The sequence below is a fragment of the Lichenostomus cassidix genome, unplaced genomic scaffold (genome assembly GCF_008360975.1).
Source record: "Lichenostomus cassidix isolate B80296 unplaced genomic scaffold, HeHo_3.0 HiC_scaffold_43, whole genome shotgun sequence".
Lineage (NCBI taxonomy): Eukaryota > Metazoa > Chordata > Aves > Passeriformes > Meliphagidae > Lichenostomus > Lichenostomus cassidix.
The window spans coordinates 3,449,681-3,471,680 of NW_028147635.1; the positions used below are offsets into that span (position 1 = coordinate 3,449,681).

Consider the following 22,000-nt stretch of genomic DNA (forward strand, 5'->3'; position numbering starts at 1 on the left):
AGCCTGGAAATCACAGATGCTTATTTTACTCAATGCTTAATAAGTACTCAATTTACTTAAGCATTTACTCAATGCTGAAGAGAGCTCTTGTGATTTACTGTGAAGAAATATTCAGGGATCCCTTAGAGAGCTCTGTTCTTCCTAATTTGCTTCACTGGGTTCTTCTACTTCTACATGTTTATAATTTCAAAATTACAAAATATACATTGTCTTTTGCAGAGGTAAATCCAACTTGTTTTCCATTCTGACTTTCAAGAAATTTCAGTGTCAGAGTTTGTGAATGACAGGAAATTCACTGTCATTCAAATATACTGAAGAATTAATTGTTAAATTAATAGTGGAGGGTGTCACATGCAGCCTCATTCAGAGTCATCGTTTGTAGATGGCACACATTAAATCCTTATATTGAAAGATTTTAGGATCCCACTATTACATTTGAGAGGAATCTCCTGTTTCAGAGTCATGACAAAATTCTAACGGATCAAATACATCAAATGTTATCATTTGGATCTCCAAGCAGGATGGAATTGACTTCTCCACCCTGATGTGAAATGTTTCACAGTAGTTTGTAGAACCAGAGAATCATGGAACCCCAGAACAGTTTGGCTTGGGAGGGACCTTGGAGCTCATCCAGTGCCACCCCCTGCCATGGGCAGGGACACCTTCCACTATCCCAGGCTGCTCCAAGCCCCAGTGTCCAACCTGGCCTTAGACACTTGCAGGGATCCAGGGGCAGCCACAGCTTCTCTGGGCACCCTGTGCCAGGGCCTCCCCACCCTCCCAGGGAACAAGTCCTTCCCAAGAGCCCATCCAAGCCCTCTGAAATGGGAGTATTCACCATCACTTCCTCTTGCAATTTCCCAGTTTCAAATGGAGCTGTGTGAATGTTTCAGCCACTTTAGAAATTGTATTCCAACAGCTCATCTCTGGACTTCTTTCCTTTGCCTCCTGAACCGTGGGAGTTCTCCTCTGTTTTATTCTGCATTCTAAAGGGGCAAATGATGGAATTCTCAACTATGGTGGAAGGAAAACCTTTTTCCCAATGAGCCCATTATTTGCACACCACAGTTCTTGACCCTAAACTTGGGCTTGCACATGTTCCATGTGCAAGAGACTCTGCATTTTTCAGTGGGGCTTCTATCCCGATTTGAGAAGGGAATTCTCTGCTGAGTGTGCAATTATCAGAGTTAATAGACACCAAAAAATTATTTTTTGACAGAAGAAGGATTTTTTGGAATAGTTTCCACAATCATTTCTACCTTCTAATTATTTACAAACAAATTTCAGCCTGCAGCAATGTCTTCTACAACTTTACAGCTGTGCATGATGTGCAAACCCAGTTTTTTAAAGCTGTGGCACATGCACTGATTGCTTTTGCAGTCCCTGATGTGTCCCTGCGAGAGGCTGTGTGACAGCTCTGTCACCGCCCTCTTTGCACACTGCTGTCCCAGCCGGTTCCAGCCGGTTTGCAGCTGGTTCTGAGCCCCCCTAGCCCGCCGCTGTCCTGGGGCTGCTGGGGAGTGGCCCGTGGGGACAGCAGCGCCTTGCAGGCTCCTTTGTGACGTGTGGCTGCGTGTGCCCAGAGCCCATTGTGACACCTGGGGACACGGCGTGAGCGGGAGGCTATAAAAGGGCACCAAATGGCTGGGGGTGCTCAGTGCCAGGGGAGCAGCTCCGTCTGGAGACAGCATCTCCCCGGGCTAGGGTAGCATCGGAGCGACTCCAAGATGTCCACGGACAAGGAGATGAGCACCGACGTGCAGCCCAAGAAGAAGTGGCTGATGTTTGTCAGAAGGCAGAAGGTGAGGGATGGGCTAGCAGGCAGCTGCCTCGGGGCTCGGGGCGGGCTTGCGGGCACGGAGGGAGCTGCTGTGCCAGGGGGGCCGTTTGCACCGCAGAGGGCCAGCTGGTCCTCATCCTTCTCCTGCTCCGTGCAGCTGTCCAACTGCGAGTCACGGGCAGCCCCGCAGGAAGCTGAGGAGCACCGTGACTCCTGTGCTGCCTCTGTGGCGCAGGCGGCAGCAGCAGAGAGCCGGGCAGCCCCGCACAGCCCCAGGGGCCGCGGCCAGGCTCTGCTGCGCTCGCTGCGGCGCGGCTCCCGTGCCATCCTGAGCGGGATGGCGGCTGTGATCCGGCGACGCGGCCAGCAGCCGGGGACACGGCGGCCCCCGCATCAGGGCACGGGGACAGGGACGGCAGCAGCAGCCCCCGCACTGGGGCCGGAGAGCCGGGCAGCTGCCCCGCACAGCCCCTGCTGCCCACCCAGCCCGGAGCCCGGCCAGCTGGAAGCTCTGGGTGGGCAGGGGGCAGGGGCAGCAGCGGGGGTTTTGCTGGCAGAACCAGAGATTAATGAGAAGTCCTGTGTCATCCTGGATGAAGACTGGCAAGGGGAACACGAATGACACCAAAGTAGAGAGAAGTAGAGAAGAGAGGCCTCCTGTGAGGCCACACAAGGCATGGGCAGAGCACGGGAACCTTCATCCATGAACAGCCACAGGCCAAGGCCCAGCTCTGCCCAGCAGAGCCCCTCACAGTGGGGAAGAGGCCTCAACTCCATACCCAGTTATGCACCAGTGCCCCCAAGCCCCTTGCCCAGCCAGCTGGAAGATCTCGGTGGGCAGGGGGCAGGGGCAGAAGCAGAGCCATGCCTGTCAGAGGCACCAACCACAGAGGGATCCAGCTCTGAGGAGCTCAGGTCTGTGTGCAGTTTGCCAGGGCTGTCCACAGTGTGGGCAGAGATCACACACCTGAGCTGGAGCACTGAGGAGGAGAGAGTCTCAGGGTCCCTCCCAGGTGAGGCATGGCCTGAAGATGCAGAGCTGAGCAGCAAAACTGGGGAAGAGAATGGCTCAGGCTCCTTGCCATGTTGGTCATGGGCTGAAGACACAGCTGAGCTGGAGCAGTGAGGCAGAGAGTGGCTCAGGGTCTCTCCCATTAGAGGCCTGGGCCGAAGACAGAGACCTGAGTGGGAGCACTGACGAGGACAGTGGCTCTGTGTCCCTCCCAAGTGACTTGTGGCTTGAATGCAGCCACCCAGCCTGGAGGATAGAGGATGACAGACAGTGCCTCAGGGTCCCTCCTACAGGACATTCCAGATGGCACTTGGGGACAGCAATTCCTAGAGTGGCACAGGCTGTCCCAGGCATCCCTCACAGCTCTTGGCATGCGACTGGCAGGCTTGGGATGGAGAGGTTCCCTTCCCCAAAAAATCTGGTTCAAAGGCACCTTCACCACTCTGGCAAGGCCCCAAAGAAAGAACCTGCTTCTCCTTCTTTGTGACATGGATGTGACCAGGAAACAAGACATGCCAAAGCAAAGTGCCAAAGCAAGTCAGGGTTCTGGTCTGAGTAACCAAACCCTGACATTGGCTGTGACATTTCCAGTGATCTGGACAAGACCATTGAAGGCACCCTCAGTCATTCTGCAGGTGCCACCAAGTTGGGTGGCAATGTCCATCTACTGCAGGGCCAGGAGGCTCAAGACTGAGGTGCCATTGTACTTGCTGTGTCAAGAATTTGAGGAGGAAAAGTAAGAGAATTTATTAGAATTAAATTCTGTAGGTTAAAATAGGGCTAGATGTTAGTAGAACTCTCTTCTAGAATTAAGGATAATCAGATAAAGGCCCTCTCATGCCCGCTTTTCCTGTTTAATTAAGAAACAAAAAAAAAAAATAATTATTAATAAAAAATAACTAACTAAAGAACTAACTTCATTAAAATTAAACCCTAATCACTGAATTAACTAGATTAATTAATTAAACAAGTTAAAGAGTTCTGAAGGTTTAAACTAGACATTAGTTGAGAAAGAAAACTGCTAGGGAGCTCTTTTTTTATGGTAGAAAATATTATTTAGCATTTGGCCTGGAATATGTTCCTCTGGAATATGTTCCTCAGGCAGTTGAGCTGTAGCTCTTGCTCAGTTAGAATAGATTCCATAAGATGCTTTTATTGAAATAAAATGATGGAATTGACAAATCAGAAGTGCTTGTTGTTTTCATTGTGCTGTAGTCATTGATTTGGGGGAAACTGCTGAAGGCCGAAGCCTTTTGGTCTCTGGGGCGTTGCAGTGTGTGCTGTGTGGGGCAGAGGAGAAAGGCGCTGCCTGGGGCGGGAGGGATGCAGGGACACCAAGTGCTTGTGACTTGTGCCACAAGGCCTTGGTCTGATGCAAAAGCTCCTTTTCTTGTGTCCACTTCTCCTAGAGAGCTGCCCTGGTGCAGAGATCATTCTGTAGGATCTCTGCAGGGAGGAGAGCTCTCAGCCATGCCAAGGAGATTTTCCAGAACTCTCTGTTCTGCAGGCCAGCAGCTGCCAGGCTGTTTTGTGGAACTTGTTGTGAGGAAAACAGGGATTTTTCTGCTGGACATTGGATCCCACTGGCTGTGTCAGGTGCCTGCAGAGGTGCTGCAGCACTCAAACACATTTGCAAATGCAGCTCTTGCAGCCTGGCTGAAAATCTCCTGAGACAAGGAGCCTGAGAGGACACGTGCTTGGCCACATGCATTGTGCAGCTGAAAGCTTCAGGATGCCACAATGTGCCACGCTGGACACTGCCTGACACTGGGGTTGATAGCAAAGCAGATACTTGCTTTGTCTTTGCAGTCTTTGGCTGCTGCTCCCTCCCAAGTGAGCAATTCCCAGGAGACAGATGTGTGCAGAGCTGCCTGTGCTCCCTGAGCAGGCCTGGCAGGAGCTGCAGCACACGGGGTGGCAACCCAGCCTGGCGAGGCTGTGAATCTCTTGGTGCTCCCACAGAGGGGACTGCTGTGGGCTGAAAGGCTCCGTGTTTGCCAGGGGGTTCCAAAGGAAAAGGGAAGATCCTCCCGAGCTCAGGCCAAGGGCAGCTGCAGCCCACTGAGGTGGGTGCTGAGCACCTCACAGCTGCAATCCTTCATTCCTGTGAATTTCCCATCCTGGTCCATATGCCCAGTTTCCTGTGGCCAACAGGAGCTCCTGTATTTATAATCTGAATGTTCTCCACGTCACCAGAGGTTTTGCAGATGAAGCAGAGCATCCTGTTCAGTCTCACCACTGCTCCTCCTTTTGAACTCCCTGCCTTGCCTGGAGCTCTGGGCTGAGGCATCCTTCTAATCAGCTGTGACAAACTGCAGTGAAGCCAAGCACCAGCCAGGCTGCCTTTATTACTCTGGGCTTCAATTCTTCTGCTGATTTGGTGTCGTGGCAGTGTCCTGACTCTGCTGGCCCTGGCTGGCAGCAACCTCTCTGCTCGGTTTCTCTGGAGCATTTGGTGTGGAAGGTGTAAGGCGTGTAAGGCAGGTGGCCAGTACAGATTCCTGAACACAGGGGTGGAACAGAGAAGCAAATGAAGTGCCACAGAAGTGGCTCAAGCAGTTTAGATTGATGTCAATTATTCCTTTTTACATCATATCTCTGTAGCTTACAGGGACAAACACAAAACCGGGGATGAAATATCAAGAGTGAATTTATTTTCATCATTGCACCAAGCAGGGGATCCCTGAAGCAGCACCCAGGCAGAGGCACATAGGGGGCGACATGAGAACATTCCCAAACATGCTGCTCTCCCCTGTTTTTCAGGGTTCTTCACAGCCATATTTTGCCACTGTATGCTTGGATTTTTCCCACAGCAGGGCAGCAGTCTCTTTTCCTCTAGGTCTCTCTGCAGGTGACAGAAACAGTTTGTTGAGTCTTCACAATAAAGTTTAAGGATATTTCAAGAAGAAACAATCACTGAAAAAAGCAGGATATCTGTTAAATACCTTTTTTTTTTTTGTGGTCACCCAGTGTATACAAGGGAACTCCACAAAACCAGACCAGTGGCACCATACACACCTTTAGTTCAATAGACATTTCAGCTGGAGCACTGAAATGAGTTCTGGAATGCCCTCTCCTTCCTCTTATGACTTGATGAGGAAAAAATTCCTCATCTCACTTGATGAGGAAAAAGTTCCCTCAGGAAGCAGACACGAGCTGCCCCAGTGCTGTGGATGCTGTCAGCCCCAGCCTGGGCTGAGGGAAGGTGGATGATGTTTTTGCCATGCATCTCCTCTCCTGCGGGAATTTTCATTTTTCCCAATCACACACCTTGATGAGGTTTCTCACCAGTTCCATATATTTGGGAGATCACCATGTTCCCAAAGAGCAGACAGTGGGTGTGTTTGGGAGGGAGCTGGGGGCTACCAGGGGATCCAGTGTTGCCATGGGGATCCAGGCACAGCCCAGACAATCCAGGGGCTTCCCAGCAAATCCCAGCACTGTCTGGACGATCTAGAGCTGCCCAGACGATCCAGAGCTGCCCAGAAGATCCAGAGCTGCCCAGACGATCCAGAGCTGCCCAGACCATCCAGCCCTGCCCAGACCATCCAGCCCTGCCCAGACGATCCAGAGCTGCCCAGACTATCCAACCCTGCCCGGATGATCCAGCCCTGCCCAGACGATCCAGCCCTGCCCGGACCATCCCGGCGCTGCCCTCACGACGCCATCCCGCCCCCGCAGCCCTCAGGGCAGGAGGATGAACGAAGGAGCCTGAGGAGAGGGAGGATGGCATGGCCGGAGGCCTTGCTTTCATTTGTCTTTGTTTCCTAACGTGCACACCTGTTTGCAGTGGGAATAAAGGACTTTTCCTCAGTGCACTCTGTCTGCCGGGATGTGCGGCAGCGATGTGGGACTGGGCTGGCAGCAGGGGGGCACAGCCCGAGCTCCTGGCATTTCGGGCTCCCTGTGGCAGCAAGACACTGCACTAGAACTTATAAATCCATTGAATGAACACCTCAGTAACTAAGCACCACTGCTTTGGGGTGAAGACAAGGCAGGGAATTGATCCCAGGGTGGCTGTGACCCTCCCCAGTTTGCATTCTAATGCAAGCCCAGAGAGCCCAGCCTGTGCAAAGCACTTTGGAACAGAAACAAGCACCTTCTGCCAGCGTCCTGCAGGAAGGCAGCAGTGGCAACAGCAATCTGCCTGAAGCTCAAACTCCCAGAAATGCATGTGTTGTGGACTTTGAGTCCCCATGGGCAGCTGGTGATTTCCACCTAGGCTAACTCAGGCGTAGGCAGAGAGGTGAAGGCACTGGAACTGGAGAACTGTCCTTTCTTAACACAATGCCTTCCTTTTGCAGGCCTTGCCTTGGGAAGCCTGTGCTCAGGGGTGCCTTGGAACAGGACTTTTCCTCTTTGGAACCCCTGGAAATCACCAGCAACGCCATGGGCTGCATGGCCAATAAAGAGGAGAAGGATCTCTCCTCAAGTGTGCCCTAAAAGTGTCCGCAGGAGAATTCCTAGGAAAAGCTGCTGAGTACTCCTGGAGCTTTCTAAATGTTTCCAAATCAAACTCACCCTGCAGTCAATGAGAGCAGAGATGTGCCCTGTGAGTATTAAACCCTGAAGAAAAGTGTTACTCCGTAACCTGTTTAATGTTCAGAGAAGCAAATCCTGTTCTCTCTTAACTGTGTGCTTCCTTCTAAAATACAAACTTGCTATGCTCATTTTGCTTTCAAGTACTGATGTTACTGCATCTATTAAGATAAAGTAGGTGCACTAAGAATAAAATATCAGAATAAAGGAGCTGAAGCCTTAGGCCTCAAGAGCTGACCAAGAGGGAACTTTCTGAGCAAACTAATGCTGCTAACATGGACCAAGCTACATCCAGCAGATAGAATCCTGGAATTCTAGCATATTTTCTGTTGGAAAAGACCTCTGAGCTCATCAAGCCCAACCGTTCACCCAGCACTGTCAGCCCAGCACTAAACCACATCCCTGAAGTGCCAAGGCCTGAACAAGAGGCCTGACTGAGGCCTGAACAACAGGCCCTGAGCCAAAGGTGACCTACGATGAACCTTCCAACCAAAGGTTATCTTTGTATCCACTCATTACTGAAATATGCATGATCATTAGCACTGTGATAGATGTATCCACTCATTAGTGAATCATGTATTGACTTTTCTGTATTTAGAAGCTAAACAAGGCCATGAAATCCAACATCTGGCCTGGTTTGGGGCTGTATGGTCAAAGTCAACTGCCTTGGTTCCTCCTTGAGCCCTGGCCAGGCTTTGGGAGAATCCAAGAGGAGAATGAATCCAGATGTTCCTGCACTGGAAGTGCTGTCAGTTTGTTTGTTCAGCACTCTCCAAGCTGGGCTCTCTCCCAGTGAGGTTGGAAGCCTCACCTGTGGCTGGACACAGCTGCAGGAATTCCCAGTGTCCAGAGTGGCTCTGCAGTCCTTGGCTGTGACAGCTTCCCCAGCTGATGTGTGGGGCTGGGTGATGGTAAAGTCTGAGGCTAACTGCTGATGGGTCTTTCTAAATCATTATAGGCAATCTTTGGTAGTGATTATTGGGTTCATTGCTGAGCTTCTCCTTTTGTAATTCTTTGCAAATGATTTTGTATGTTGCTGAACTTATCCTTTTGTAATTCTTGGCAGTTTTGAATTTATATAAATTACACAATTCCTTCAGTTGCTGTCTGTGTCTTTGGTGCTCACCCTGACCACTGGCAAAACAGGATCCCCTCCTGCCCAAGTGATCCCTGAGAAGACAAAAACCATCACTCCAAATGTCCCCTCTTCCTCCTTGTTCCCCCACTTTATACACTGAGCGTGATGTCCTGTGGTCTGGGATATCCCTGGGGTCAGTTGGGGTCACCTGTCCCCCTGTGCCCCCTCCCAAGCTCCCCCACACCCCCAGCCCCTCCCCAGCTAGACAAGGAGCAGGAAAGGCCTTGGCTCTGTGCAAGCTCAGCGAGAACAAAACCATCAGTGTGTGATCAACCCTGTGCTCAGCACAGCCCCAAAGCACAGCCCCAGGAAAGCCCTGGGAAGGAAATTCCCTCTGCCCCACCCAACGCAGCACCCCATGGCCATCCAGCATCACCACGGCTCCACAGGCTCCTTTCTGACCGTGACAATCCCCATCCCAGCAGGGCAAAGGTTGTTGGCCATGGACCCAACCTCAGCAAAGTGTCTCCTGCAGGTTGTCCTGGCATTGGACAGTAGGAAGGGGGCTCTGTGCTGGTTGCCATGGAAACCTCTGTACCAATGATGCCCTATGGTGGTTGCCATGGCACCCGAGCCCAGCAGTGTCTCAGTGCAAGTGTCCCTGGCATCAGTCCCTCCAAGGGGTTTCCATGGCAACTGCCATGACAAGTGACCCAGGTGTGGTGTCCCAGTGATGGTTGCCATGGAAACAGTCCCCAGCACTGACCCTTTCTGTCAGGCTGACCTGGCCTTTGGCCCTGGCACTGGGCTTTGCTGCTGGTTCCACGGTGCCTGCCCAGCCAGCGCGGCACAGGGCAGGTGGCCATGGCACAAACCCCAGCCATGGATCCCCTGTGGCTCTGGGCAGTGACACCAGCCCTGAGCAATGGGCTGCTGCTGTGGGGTCAGTGAAGTGGCCATGGCAACAGCCCCTTGCAATGGCCCAGTGCAGGTTGGCATGAGAATCCAGCATCACAGCTGGCCCAGGGCAGGGCTGCAGTGCCCTTCCCAGCAGCCTGTCTGCACACAAGCACTTCCAGGGCTCTCTGCACTTCCCTTCCCCTCACTCTTGGCCCACTCACACACCTCTCAACAAGCCCCTGGGTGCTTTGAGCTGCAATGAGTTCAAAGCTTGTCTGTCCTTCAGCACTTGGTCTAATTCTGCCTTCAACTCTGGTTGTTGAGGCAACTCTGGATTTGTGTTTATTGTAGAACTTCTTATTTGTTTAAAACATTCCTTGCAGGGTTCTGCCTTGGGGAAGGGGAACCTCCTTGGTGGCAGCTTGGGCTTGGCACACACTTAAGGAGGGTGTCTGTTTTCAGTGGGGAAACTTAGGAGCTTGAGATTGCTTCAAGAAATAAAAGAAGAAAACCCCTCTTTGCTTGAGTGCAGCCAGTTGTGCAAGCAATGCAGGTCCCAGGTGAGTGAGGAGAGACATGACAGGGTTGGGAATGTGGAGCAAGGTTGTCCACACTGTGTCAGACCTCAAAGCACAGCTTCTCTGACCAGGCCAGACCTCCTTAGGAGACACCCTGGATCAATATCAATCTCACAATGCTGCAATTACCTCTTCTCTAAAGAGAATAGCAATAAAATACTCAGTTTAAAATAGGAATCCATATTTCTTAGACTCTTATTTCTTTGAAATATTGCTCCATAAGTATAGAAAAGAAACATCCTAATGAACTGCATTAGTCCAGAGGGAAATCAAGGCAGAGCCATGTTTTGTTAGGAATTGCTTGATCCTAATGAGCCCTGTGGTGCATTTGGTGCTGAGACCTTGAACCTCAGGGCCTGAGAGCAGATTGCACAAACCTTTCCAAGAGCCAGTCAGAGGGAAAACCCAAAGTGTCTCAAAGCTTTAATGGGTTCCACTGAGGTCCATCCTCAACACAAGTTCCTTATGGACTCCTTGGAGGAGAATTGGAGGCCACCATTGTACAGACCTCCCAGAGACTCCAAATCAAAACAAGTACTTTAATAAACCTAGAACACCTTGAAGCATTAATGAGCCCCACTGAGTCTTGTTACTGACAAAGAATCTCAAGGGACTCATTACAGCAGATAATTGAAGGCCATGATTGCACAAACCTCTCAGAGAGTCCAAGGGAAAGGAAAACCCAAAGTCCTTTGAAAAACCTGCAGTCTCTGGGAGCATTAAGAAGCCCCCCAGGGCCATTCCTGCCAAAGGCCCCCCAGGACTCCTTCCAGCAGATCCTCGAGGCCACTGGGATGTGGGGTGGGGATGTTGAGGGCAGGACAAGGGGGTGACAGTGCCCAGCCTTGCTGGGGCTGTGCCAGGAGGGCCTAGTGCCTCAGGACAAGGTGTTTCCTCACAGCCCTTAGGTAGCAGAGACACTGCTGTTCCCAAGGGCGCAAAGACTTGGCTTCTCTTTGTCCCCACCTGTCATCCCTGCCTCCAATTTCCTCCTCCAACTGGGACATGGGGACACTTTCTCAGTTGTGTCCCTCAGTGGGACCCATTTATGGTTTTAGGAACTTCAGAGTTCAATTCTGCCTTTGAATACTTGAGAGGTTTCTGCAACTCCCTCTCAGGGACTGATGTTCAGGGCCTGAGCACCAAAGCCCCACGAGGGTCATTCAAGTCCCTGTGCTGTTGCTGTGCTGCTGAGCTGGGCTGGGCTCCTGGCACAGAGGAGCTCCTGGCAAGCGGCAGCGCTGCAGAGAGACAGCTCTGCCCAGGAGCAGCTCCTGTGCACAGCCCAGCAGGGCTGGGGCACTGCCAGGCCATCTCAGGGACACGAGCAGGGCACACCCAGAGCTCACAGGTACTCAGCATTGGCAGGGGCTGTGCCATGGCCCAGAGGGGGCTGTGTCATAGCCATGGGCACCTCTGGGGCTGTGTCAGAGAGCCACAGAGCAGCTGTGATGTCAGAAAGGGGCTGTGTGACATCTCAGAGTAGGTTGTGTGAGGTCACAGATTGGGCTATGACATCCCAGAATTGGTTGTGTGAGGTCATGGAGCAGCTAAAGGATCACAGAGGGGACTGTGTGACATCACAGGGCAGGCTGTCACATCGCAGGGTTGCTGTATGACCTCAGAGCAGGCTGTGCAGTTACAGATTGAGCTGTGTAACATCATTGAGTGGCTGTATGGCATCACAGAGTAGGCTGTGTGACATTACAGACTGGCTTGTGAGACCACAGAGCAGGTTGTGACATCCTAGAGCAGGCTGTGATATGTGACATCATAGAGAGGGCTGTGGAATCACTGGTTGGTTGTGACTCACCAAAGAGCGACTGTGACATCAGTGTAGCTGAATGGCATCATACAGAAAGCTGTGAGGTCAGAGAGTAGACTGTGTGACACCACAGGGTGGTGATGTGACATCATCAAATGTACTGTGACATCACAGGACAGCTTTATGTGACCATAGTGAAGGCTGTGTGAAATCACAGAGTTGCCTTTGACATCACAGAGTGGGCTATGACCACACAGGGTGGCTGTGTGACATCACTGGGTAGCTGTGTGAGGTCCCTGAGGAGGTCACTCTGCCCCAGCCCCCCTCACAGTTCCCCAAGACAAGTCCAACGCTGCTCGTGCACAGCAGGGTCCCCTGTCCCCCCAGGTCCTCCTCTGCCCCCCAGTGCCACAGCCTCCCCCAGAGGATGTTCCACGAGATCGACCCCCAGAGCCTGACACAGGGACAGGGGGGACAGGGCCCTGGGGGTGGGACAGGGGGACAGGAACCCCTCAGCAGTGTCCCTGTGTCCCCCAGGGTGAGAGCCTGGCCCAGGGCTCCTTCACTCTCTTATGAACAAGGGCTTGAGAGCACTTAAAAAATCCCCAGCAAGGGATCAGAAAAAAACAGATTTAATATTAAGCACAACAGAACAACAAAGTTCCTTGGCCAGAGTCACTCTGCTCCGGACTGCACAGTTCAGGCACACCAAGGGAAAAAAGCAACAACAAAAGCAAGCAAACCCAGGCAATCAAACCAGAAATGAATGGAGAACTGTCCCTGTTTGTGTCTCTGTGTGTGTGTGTGTGTGTGTTTAGGTGTGTGTGACAAAAGGACAGTGAGGGCAAGGATAAAAGCAATATGGCCTAAAACTTTAACAGCCCTCAAACTTAACAGAACTTAACCTTTACCTTAACCTGAACTTATACCTTAAACTTACCAAATTAGCAAAAGAACAATCCTTAGCAGCATTTCACTTAGCTCATACCTTATGACTGAACCTTACTTACAGGCCTAACTCACTCAGATATCCAAGGCACTTCAACACCTCCCAGAGCAGCATTTCTCCCCCATTTCCAGAGCACAGGCACACGTGTGTGCACACAGACAGAAAGAGGCAGTGCCAGGGAGCTGTCAGAAATTGCCCTGGAGGGCAGGGAAATGCTCACTGCAGATGCTTTTGCATCTCCCCAGCAGGCGAAGGGTTGAGCCTGGAGGAGTGGGGGGATCGGCCCAGGGTCCCTCGTTGTTCGGGGATGCCCCGAGTGCAGCAAACGGGAGAGTTCCCGGCTCGGAGAGGCCCCACTCAGAGGGAGCTCACTGCTCCAGGAGAGCTCCAAGAGGCTCCTTTTGTAGCCCTGTTGATAGGGCCCCAAGAGATGGGCTTTAGTCACAGCAATGTTCCATCCTGGCTGCACTTTGCATCAACAGCTTTCTCTGACACTGTGAGAACAGGGATGTTGTGCCACTGAGGGGAGAAAAACAGTTCCCAAGGCTGCTCCTAAAGAAAGCAGGAGCTGGTTGGACAGCAGCAGTGCCTGGGAGCAGACAGTGTTTGTGATCAGCTGCAGAGGAGCTGAGCCCAGGGGCTGTGGGCCAAGGCTGAGGCCTAACGAGCATTTCTCAGATCCAGGGCTGCCCTGGAAAGGTGGTGGTGGGGATAATTCACACCCTCAGGGTGCTCCCAGTTCCTCCAAGTATTTCCATGTCTGTGCTCCAAGTGCTGCTCACAGCCCTGATCCGTGGGGATGGGAATGTCCCGCTCCCTTCCCGGGGAAGTGTCACACCTGAGCCAGGTGTGCAGGGCAGGACCTTGCCCTGACCCCAAGCACTGTCCCACCTGCAGGATCTGCTTCCCATCGGCCTCTTCCTCCTGATGGTTCTGGGGGGATGGTTCTGTTTGTGAGATGTGGGGACAGGAGGAGGGAAGACTTTGCAAACGCTGTCACCAGGGCAGGGCTGTTTTCATTCATGGTGACAAGTGGTAGTACTTAAGCTTTTTATTTACTAAGAGGGAGGTGCTGAAGGGCAAAACTTCTCAGGAAGAAGGACAAGTTTCACTTCCAAAGGAGGGTGAGTGAAGGGGAAAAGTGTCATTCATCTTTCATGGAAGGTGTTTCATTTTTAACAACTTATTTTGCTGAAGATGTACCTAGACAGCACTGATTTAGAGCATTTTATCAGACTCCCAGAGTATCCTCACATCTGTTTTGCCGCATTTTCTCTCTCTGTTTCATTGTGAATGATTTCTCCTCCCCGGGTGGCTCCTGCTTGGAGCTCTCTGCTCAGTGGAGTCCCGTTTGCTCAGCAGCCTTTGCAGCGAGTTATTCCCCAGCGTGTGGCTCTGCTGCCATCCCAAATCTGCGGTTTCACTGCCCAGCCTGACTGAGACTGGGGAGCTGCTGGGCATGGCTGGAGAATTTCCCCCAGTCCCCTTCACTCACTGCCAAAACCCTCCAGCATCATCGAGTTTACATCTGCTCATTGCTTTGAAAAACACAACTTAATGCTTATTTCAGATAAAGAATTCATTGAAGATTGTTACACTTGATACATAAATACACAAATATCAAAATAAGTTAAAGATTTAAATTTATAACAGATTTCGAAAACCACACAATCAAATAATATTCAAATATCAATTTTAGTTTAACAAAACTAATTTATTACATCATAGATATAAATTATATTATATTGTATTATATTATATTGTATTATATTATATTATGTTATATTATATTACATTATTAAAATATAGTACAGACATAATATTAAAATCAGACATAAATAAATAGAAATATACCTATATAAACATCAATCTACCTATCTAAATATCTATATATAATTATATAAATCTACAAATATATCCTTAAGGGATTTCAGATGCCCAATCTCCACACGTTCTCCCTCTGTCTCTTCCTCCCATGCAGCGCAGCCCTCCTAGACAGGGATAGCAGATGAACATCTGGGAAGCAAAGGGAACACTGAGTCAATATCGGGACATTTCCCTGGGCAGCAGCTGCACTTGTGTGAGGGAAGAGAAAATCTCAGAGCCTCCCCAGCAGGGTGAGAAAGAAAAAGCAGGCTGAGCCTCAGCCCCAGCCTGCCTCACTGGCCCTGTGGCCTCACCCAAGCTCTCAGGGGGCAGCAGCAGCAGCTCCCTGTTCACTGCTCTTGCTGGTGCCCTTCAGCTTCTCCCTGATGGCTCTCGTCACTCTCCGATGTTCTTGAGGCATTTAGGGAAGCTGTGGCAAAATTGTACACACAGGAATTGGTTCCAAGGCCTGGCAGAGCCACAGTCCTGGACCCCTCTGTGCTCCCTGCTGGCTCCCTCCATCCCCTCAGCCCTGCCATCCCCTCAGCAAACCCACAGCCCCCCCAGTTCCTTCAGACCCCCACAGTCCATTCTGACACATCGAGTCCCCTTAGACCTGCCACCCGCCTCAGTCTGTGCCACTTCCCTGTCCCCTCAGCCCCCACCATCCCCTGCAGCTCACCCTGAACCCACAGCTCCACCATTCCCCTTTCCTCCCCCACACCCCTCAGCCCCACAGTCCCCTCAGCCCCACCAGCACCTCAAGCTCACTGTCCCTTCAGTGTCACCTCTCCTCAGCCCCCTCAGCCCCTCAGTCTCACCGTCCTTCAGCAGCTCCTCAGGGGACACCAGCTGCTCTCACTGCTCTAGGGACACCTGGGGACACCTGGAACTGCTGCTCCGCCCGGGCCGGCCGCCAGCTCGGACCCAGCACAGGAAGAGGGGACAGAGGGGACACAGGGGGAAAGCAAAAGATGAAATAGAAAGCAGAGCAGGGAAAGAGGTTAAAAGTAAGCCTATGCCTACACAAATATTAATTAATGTACCTAAATATTAATAAAACTCCAACTATATACATTCCTTAATTTAACTATATGCATATAAAACTTACTCTAATTACATATAAATGTATCTATGAAAATCTATAAATCTAACTACAGATATATAAATTCAATCACAGCTATAACTATATTTATGTAAATGGATCTAAATCAAACTATACAGATTTTTAACTGTAAGCACATATAAACACAACTTTATAATTCTAGAAATAAATCTACATAGGTATAAAAATGTAATTGTAAAAATCTAGAAACATAATATATACAGAGGGATCCCACCTGTCTGATCTTCACAGGCTCTCCCTTGGTCTCCGTGTCCTACGCAGGGCAGCCCTCCTGGCGAGGTAGATCAGATGGATGTCTGGGAAACAAAGAGAACACTGAGTCAATATCTGGCCTTCATGAATATTTCCCTTTGGAAGGAATTGTAGTTCTGTCAAAGATTGTAAAAGATTGCCCGAAAGGCAGACTCTCATGTGGGAATTTGAGGCCTCCTCTTTACACAAGAGGGATCCTTCCAAGTTTTCAGAACTTCACAAGTTTTGGAGTATCCCAATAAAGCTGCAGCACCCGCAGTGAAAATGGCACCCAGGAGAGCTTGAAACACACACAGTCCCAGCTCACACAAAGAACCCAGCCTTGTTCTTTCTCTGTGCTCACAGAGACACCTCGGTCCTCACTGAAATGGCTGAAGCTGAAGGGTGATGTGAGCTGAGTTACAAACCAGCACTGGTCCCTGGCATCTAAAAAGTGCCCTCTGCAGTGAGCAACAGCTCCTCCAACTCAACCAGCAGCTCTGGGATGAAGAGCTGGCAGGGAAAGAGCTCCCTACGAGGCCTGCAGGCTGCACCAGCTTTGCCTGAGAATGCAGATCCAAAGTGCTCTCTCTCTCTTATTAGTTCTCACTAATCTGAGGAAATTAAATTTTGCTTTTAGCTACTGCATTTGTGTTCTGTGATTTGTCTGGCCTCAGAGGTTCTACCACCTGTATTTTTAATGTGTCTCACTACAGCAATCAGCAGACTGCTACTACAGAGATTTAATGCTTTCAGACACAAAGCTCAGCCTTCTACTCTGACATTTTGCTGACATATTCCACAGTTACTTCAAGAGTCACTCAGCACTGCCTCCAGAGCACTGCCACCCTGCAGCAAACCTATCCATGGACTTCAGCTGGAAACTGGGACAGCCAGCTTGGTGACACAAGTGCCAGAAGGTCAGCTTTATTCACTGCTCTCTTGCCACACCACAGGACTCAGGGTCAGTGCCACCAGAGAAGCGTGGAGGGCAGGGCTCCACCGGGGAGGCTGTGCCAGTGCCCTGCTGGAACTCAAGGCACCAGGAAGCACCAAGCCTGCAGACAAGAACTCAACTCCTCTGGTCTCCCTTCCTGCCACAGGCAGGCTCACAGCAGCCATCTCAGACCTCTCTCAACCAATGTGAGCTCTCTCCTTACCAAGCTCCTCGGGCTCCAGGGAACTGTTCCCATGGCTCACGGTGCCAGGCAAAGCTCTCTCTGCTGCAGCCATGTTCTCAGGCTCCCCTCCTGAAGACTCAGGGGTGACACCAGTGCTCCCCTTAAAAGAAAACCAGAAAGAAAGAAAACCCAAAGATCACTCACTGTTTTCTGCAGGGACACAGTAGTTCAGAGCCTGCAATATTTCTTTCTCTTGAGGAAGAAAATGCTTCTGAGAACTGCCTTGGGTGAGTTTACAGAAGACAAGAGGTCATCACACTTGGCAATACAACATGGACAATTCCAAAAAATCCCATTCCCTGCCTTGAATATGCCTCCCCTCAACAGTAAATCTAGAGGAGGCTACAGGTCTGCATATTAAATGAAATAGAGAAATCCTTTGGCAAATCTGTATAACAATATGCAAAAATGCCTGTGCCAATACAGACACTGAACATTTCAGGCATGTCTGGAAAGAGGCAAGAGTTAAGAGAAAGTGGATTCCTAAGTCAAAGAGGGAATCTGTCAAACACAAGGACTAATGGTCCCTGATTGAACTGCACTTCAACACAGAAGAAGCCCCTGGGCTTCAAGGAGTCCTTAACCATTTCATGTGCAGCACCAACATTGTCCTTCCCTCCAATTCACAACTCACAGGGCCTCAGAACCAACACATCTGCTCCCTAAAGGCTCCAGGGCTCACTCACTTTCGTCTCTTGCTCCCAACAAGGAGGTCTGGCCCCCAAAGGCAGTGAAGAAGATTGACTTCTCAAACCCAGTCCAGAAGCTGCCAAAGCTGACAAGGTTGAACGTGGGGCCGACACTGAACACATGACGTGGGCACTAAGGAAGGAGTCCTGCCAGCTCCTGGCACAGGGATGTGCTCCTCCCTCCACAGCCCTGAGCACAACAGCCTCATCCAGGCTGCAGCTTTGCCAGGACTGGATAGAAACACACATCTCTTCCCACAGAGATGTCCAAGAGGAACATGACAACGCTCTGGAACATGGAGAGCAAGACTGGCCAGTTTGCCCAGCTGAGGATTTCCCAGATAGAAACTCGACTGGAGGCTACAGAGAGGACCAGAAAGCTGCAGCTGCAGCACATCCCCTCACACGGCTCTGGCAGTGCCTACACACACAGCAGGGCTCACACAGCAGCAGCAGCTGCAGCCCAGCCCTTGCTCTGCCTTGGCCTTCCAACCAAAAGGAGGCAGAGCCCACAGCTGGTGCTCTAACAGAGGCTCCTCTCACATGCCCCTCCCTGGGCAGGACACTTTGCCTTCAGGGGCAATTCTCCAAACACTCTCCTATTTCACATCAAGCTAAGCTTGTTAGAACCTACAAAGCATCACCAGGAATGATGCCCCTGCACTAGGGATTCTTCCCAGGAAAAGGAGAAAGGAGCACCTAAACTTGGCCAACACCTCTCGTCCTCACTAAGGATGAGCCCCCTTTTCCTTCCCTCTTCCTTTGCAAATCTTGCTTTACCAAGCAAATCCTTCCCTGTCCATTCACAGCTCAATTCAAGAAGCCTTTCCTTCTCAGCCATGCAACAACTTTCAAAAGCTCTCAGTCCAGCCTTTTTCATCCCTTTCCAATGCAGTTACCTGAGCAAAGGGAGACCTTTCAGGTGGGGAGCGGGAAATCATCTCCTCCAGCGTCTCAAGCACCAGGTCCAGAGTCAGTGGTGGCAATTCCTCTTCCCCAGGCTCATTCCATGGCCAGCTGGAGGCTGTCCATGCTGCACAACCAGCACTGCCAGTCGCAGCATCGGAGGCTGAACTGCCCACTGTGGCTGCAAGAATCCAAACACTTGGGTCAGGCTCCAGAACAGAGCTTGGCACACAGAGCTCTACTGCTGCCTTGGATCAAACACCACAGGAAGCACACAGCAAACTCAGTGTAAGAAATGTATTCCAACTTCCCAGGGGATTGGAAGACTGATTTCTTCCTCTTAAAAAGTATTTATTCTCATTGATGGGTATGTCTGGTAAAGTATGGACTGTAAAACTGATCTACACACACACACACACTAATACTTTGTAATCACAGCCTTTTCCATCTCCCCATCAGCTTGAGGATTTGGCTGCTTTGGAGTTTTGCTGAACAAAGAAAGTGGATCTCCCTTGGAAGAGCCCAGATCTGCAGACATGCAGGCTAAAATTAAACTGGGATTGTATTGCAGAAAAGCAACCTTGTGGCTGAGGCTGTATTCTGCAGCTGCAACTGTTCTGGGGACACACAGAGCTCATTGAAATGCAATAAACTTCTTTGCAGGAGAGAACATCTTTAAACTCTGCAATATCCTATCAGCGTCCTAGTTTGGCTTCACTCAAGAAAACAGGGGAGCTCACCAGACACTGAGCAGTTGTGGGCAAATGTTTTTCACCTCAGTCTTTCATCCATACAGAAAAACTGCCTGGAAAACCCCCAGAAAATCCTCCAAATCTGGAGGAAGGACAGGAAAACCAGACAGAGATTGGTTTTGTTCTCAAGGTCCCCCTTCCTGGTCGACTTGACAATTTCCATCTGATTCTCACTTGACATCTACCCATGAAAGAGCATTGCTGAAAAATACTTCAAATGGTCTGTTGGCAGGAGCTGTTGGAAAAGCAAGGCTGGAAGTTCTTTCCCTACCTGATGGGCTGTAGGCTGGCAAGTGCTGCTCTGAAGATGTGCAGCTGCTGCCCTCTGGAAGGGCATACATAGCCCCATACAAGGCCAGATGTGGCCTTGTCTGGATTATTCTGAATGTGGAAAGGTAAATACCTGTTTCAGCAGTGAGTAGATACATAGATCATAATGGTATTAATGTTTGGTTAATGAGCAGATATATATATATATATAATTCTGTAAACTCACCCATGCCAGTTCTCAGAAGCATTTTCTTCCTCAGAGAAAGAAATATTGCAGGCTCTGAACTATTGTGTCCCTGGGGAAAATAGTGAGTGATCTTTGGGGTTTTTTCCTTCTGGTTTTCTTTCAAGGTGTCCAGGTTTGAGATTTTGGTAAGATCATTGGTTTCCTAAATTGTATTATTCTGCCTAGTTTATAGGTACCTTTCTTAACTTGCATTTTAGCTATTTTTATAGTTTTTGCAAGCATTTACCCCATAATTGCATTTTAGCTGTTATAGTTTTGCAATTATGCCTTTTTTTGCGTATGTATGTCAATCTGTTCTAGGTTTGTATGTTCGTTATTTTCTGCATCTAATAAATGGTATTTTAAATCATATTAGACTAATTGGCCAAATATCAAAGAACCTTGCGAACGGGACTGAGTCTTGGGGTGCTACTACCCTGATCTGCTGCCAGAAGCCTGGCAGTCCATGATTTCCCAAGATTTGGCCAATCCAGGATTTCCCATGATTACTGATGATATGACCAATCCACAATTTTCCATGATTTGGCCAATCCATGATTTCCCATGATTTGACCAATCTGTAATTTCCCATGATTTGTTCAATCCATGATTTGCCATTATTTTTTCAATCCCATGATTTCCCACGATTTGGGATTCAGTTGTATTTAACTGTATACATTTAACTTGTGTTAGTTTAAATTTAAGTGGCATTAAATATTGTTTAATTGCATTAACTTTACATTGTATGAATTTAAATGATTCAGATTGCATTCATTTGTCTTTACTTGTATTAGTTTTAAATGGTGTGATTTTAAACTTGTATTGTGTTAAACTGAATTTTATTGTATGAATTCGAGTTGCATTAGTTTAAATGGTATTGTCAAAAAATTAGTTACAATTAGTTAAAATTAGTTCAAATTATTGTCAAAAAATTAGTTCCATTAGTTTAAATGGAACAGTCAAAAATTCCCGGGAGAAACAAGAAAATTTCAGAGGAAACCAAATTTCCAGGAGAAAAAAACGAATTTCTAGGAGAAAAAAACCAAATTTGCAGGAGAAAAGCCCAAATTTCCACAAGAAAAAATCCAAATTCCCTCGGGAATGGCCCCGTGGATCCTCTGGTGTTTCGTCTCCATCCCTTGGATTTGTCGAAATCGGTCGAAATCGGCTTTTTCCGGGCGTTTCCAGGTGTTTTCCAGATGTTTTCCAGATGTTTTCCCTTCCCGATCACCCCGCTGACAGAGCCCGCCACACCGCCGTAAAGCGCGCCGCCGCCGCGTCGCAACCCCTCCCGCCACACCGCCGTAAAGCACAGCGGCGGCGCCATTCCCGGCATTCCCCGCGCCGCCCTCAGCCGCCGCCGCTCCGGTGAGTCCCGGGATTGGGAGGGGCGGGGGGATCGCAGCGGGACCGGGATGGGCCGGGAGAGCCCCGGGAGAGCCCCGGGAGAGCCCCGGGAGAGCCCCGGGAGGGGCCGGGATCGCCCTGAGCCGCCGTGCCGCCCGCAGGTCCCGGATCGCCCCGCGCCCGGCAGAGGAAATGGTGAGGGAATGGCTGCTCCCCCCCATCGGCGGGAATGGAACAGGCCGGGCCTGGGACATCCCCCCCACCTCCCAGTGCTCCCAGTGCATCCCAGTGACCTCCCAGTGCATCCCAGTGCATCCCAGTACATCCCAGTGACCTCCCAGTGCATCCCAGTGACCTCCCAGTGCATCCCAGTGCATCCCAGTGACCTCCCAGTGCATCCCAGTGAGCTCCCAGTGCATCCCAGTGACCTCCCAGTGCATCCCAGTTACCTCCTAGTGCTCCCAGTGCATCCCAGTTACCTCCCAGTGCATCCCAGTGACCTCCCAGTGCATCCCAGTGACCTCCCAGTGCATCCCAGTTACCTCCCAGTGCATCCCAGTGACCTCCCAGTGCATCCCAGTGAGCTCCCAGTGCATCCCAGTGACCTCCCAGTGCATCCCAGTGACCTCCTCCCAGTGCCCCAGTTACCTCCCAGTGCATCCCAGTGTCCCAGTTCACCTCCCAGTGCATCCCAGTTCATCCCAGTGCCTCCCAGTGCTCCCAGTAAGCTCCCAGTGCATCCCAGTACTTCCCAGTCCCTCCCAGTGCACCCAGACCTCTTCCCAGTACATCCATGTTGCTACCA

General features: G+C 50.4%; 1 protein-coding gene and 1 long non-coding RNA gene across 2 annotated transcripts in view; both read right to left on the reverse strand.

Moving 5' to 3' along the window:
- Nucleotides 1–22,000, reverse strand: part of LOC146421185 (uncharacterized) — a 262,722-nt gene that overhangs the window by 226,359 nt on the left and 14,363 nt on the right. The window lies entirely within an intron of this gene.
- On the reverse strand, nt 14,476–15,712 carry LOC146421191 (uncharacterized). The gene is made up of 3 exons (XR_014848804.1): nt 15,289–15,712; nt 14,782–14,897; nt 14,476–14,617 (listed from the first exon to the last, which is right to left on the reverse strand). It is a non-coding gene; the product is annotated as an uncharacterized LOC146421191 (long non-coding RNA).